Raw genomic sequence first — 2,843 nt, forward strand, 5'->3', positions numbered from 1 at the left:
AAGAAAACAATCATTAAGCCAAACATGTATTGTTATTTAGCAGCACATCGTATGCTTTATTTCTCATGAGAGATGTGTTATTGATTTGGATCATGCATGTAAAACATATTAATATATTTAATGTGGTAAGGGGGGATAGTAATCTTTTCTTTACCTGTATTCAGATTTGTTTAAAATAAATGTGAACAAACAAAATATCTCTACAGTTTAAAAGGCGGTACTATATTCTAGAAGCCCATTATGTGAATAACAGAATTAAAGCTTCATTAGTTTCTCTCTGTGCTTGTTGTGTGTAAAATAATGAAGCAGGAATCATTTTCCGTATCTTCTAAAAAAGCTAAAAATCACTCGTCTGATTTGAGGCAGATTCAGGCCATAAACTAGAGGGTTATTAATGGGGGGGAATTATCAAAAACTCCAGCGATAAAACAACAAAAACAAACAGATTCATTTCATCAATGTTATATTGACTTAGCAAAATCTCACAGAGCACTGAGATGCAATAGTTTACAAATGTCACGATGTGAGGCAGGCAGGTCTGTAACGCCTTTCCTCTGAATTCAGACGAGCTTCTCCTGCAAACAAGCAGAATACGTAGATAGGTGTACAGGACAAAGAACAGGGGGATGATGATGGTTGTCATCGTAATAAACTGACCTACTATGTTATTCATAGTTGTGTCCACACAGGAGAGCTGAACCACAGGCCAGTTGGAACAGAAAAGCCTGTGCAGTTTATTGTCACACAACGGTAATTGAACAGTAAGGAAGAGACAGAAGCCTATAGTAAATGCAGGGTAGAGCACGGCAAAAATCACAAGATGTGTTACCATCTTAAATGTCATTTTACTGTGATAGTGTAAAGGCTGGCAAATAGCTATCTATTATCTGGCAAATCTATCATAGGCCATGATGCGAGGAGAGTCAGCTCAAATGATGCATAGGTGTAAATAACATACATCTGTTGAAACATAATGGACGTGAGATTAAATGAGTGTCAGACAGAATGTCCATCAGAAACCTGGGGAAGAAGCCGGCTGAGCCGTACAGAGAGTTAAAAGACAGACAGCAGATAAAAATATACATGGGCTGATGCAGAGACTTCTCCAGGCAGACTGTCAGAATAATGACAATGTTAGCAGAGACAATAGTCATGTAGAGCAACAGACACAGGCTGAAGAACAGATATCTGAGGGGCCCAAAGTCTGCAAACAGAGTGAACTGAAAATACAAAGGATTCAGGCTGTTGTTGCTCTTCATGTCTGCACAATGGCAGAGCTGGAAGAAGAGAAGTGAGAGTGATGGAGAAAAAGGAGGGTAAAAAACAGATTGAGGTACAATGAATGATATTAAAATGTGTGCATCAAAATGTCCTATTTTAACACTAGACACAAAACATATAATAAGCCTGCATGCATGTAAGTTGCATAAACTGCACATTTCTAACAATTGTGCCTGATAATATTCAGCATAATTAATTAATTTCAAATAGTTAAAAAAAGACGTTCAAAAGTACACATGGATGGAAAAAGGTCAGTGTTACGTGAACTAAATGCAAAACAACTTAACATTTGTCAATGAAGAATATTTCAGTTCAATGAAGAAGAGGTGTATCCAGGTTATCGAGGCTCACAGATGACAGATTCAAAACATAATTTTCCACAAGTGAATTGCAATCTAAAAAACTTTAACAGTTAATGGAGGTTTTGTGTCCTCTAATAGTGAGAAATCGGTAGTTATTAGCCAATACAATATACTGTACAGTGCCTGACAAAAGTCTTGTCGCTTATCTAAGTTGTAGGAACAATAAATAATAACTTGACTTGTAGTTGATCAATTGGAATCAGAAATGATTTATATGAAAGGCAAAGGCTTCTGGATTATGCTTATTATACCAAAATAAAGTTTTGTATCATTCATTGAGTTTTATCATTGAATTAGGACAGAAAGGTCAGATTTGGCTTGGACAAAAGTCTTGTCGCATACAAAAATACAGTAATGTACGGTAGAAATTATACTTTATTGTGAATACACAAACATGCTACAATAACATCAGAGCATACGTAAAGTCATGGTGCCTTGGGAAAAAGAAAATGAGCTTGGAGGACTACATCCATACGTCTCGGCAATGACTCAAATAACGTATTGATGAAGTCATCTGGAATAGCAAAGAAAGCAGTCTTGCAGGACTCCCAGAGTTCATCAAGATTCGTTGGTTTCATCTTCCAAGCCTCCTCCTTTATCTTACCCCAGACATGCTCAATAATGTTCATGTCTGGTGACTGGGCTGACCAATCCTGGAGCACCTTGACCTTCTTCGCTTTTAGGAACTTTGATGTGGAGGCTGAAGTATGACAAGGAGCACCATCCTGCTGAAGAATTTGCCCTCTCTTGTGGTTTGGAATGTAATGGGCAGCAATAATTTGTTGATACTTCAGGCTGTTGATATTGCCATCCACTCTGCAGATCTCTCGCACACCCCCATACTGCATGTAACCCCAAACCATGATTTTTCCTCCACCAAACTTGACTGTTTTCTGAGTGAATCTTGGGTCCATGCGGGTTCCAACAGGTCTTCTGCAGTATTTACAGCAATTGGGATGCAGTTCAATGGATGATTCATCAGAAAAATCAACCTTCTGCCACTTTTCCACTGTCCATCTTTTCACCAAGCTGTGGGCCTTTGCAAATGCAACACACTTTTTTAGTTGTCTTCTGTGTAATGCTGGTTTGTGAGCACTAATTCGGCCATGGAGACCACTGCGTGAGAGAATTCGACAAACTGTTGTTATAGATACAGGGGTTTCTGGTGGCCAGCCCAGGAAAAGGGCTGGCCCTGGACTG

The 2,843-nt window shown here is 38.7% G+C and overlaps 1 pseudogene; it reads right to left on the reverse strand.

The window, feature by feature from the left end:
- Window positions 1–312: 312 nt before the first annotated feature.
- LOC116042207 lies at window positions 313–1,259 on the reverse strand (annotated as a pseudogene).
- Window positions 1,260–2,843: the final 1,584 nt, after the last annotated feature.

This window comes from Sander lucioperca, chromosome 10 (assembly GCF_008315115.2).
Source record: "Sander lucioperca isolate FBNREF2018 chromosome 10, SLUC_FBN_1.2, whole genome shotgun sequence".
Classification (NCBI taxonomy): domain Eukaryota; kingdom Metazoa; phylum Chordata; class Actinopteri; order Perciformes; family Percidae; genus Sander; species Sander lucioperca.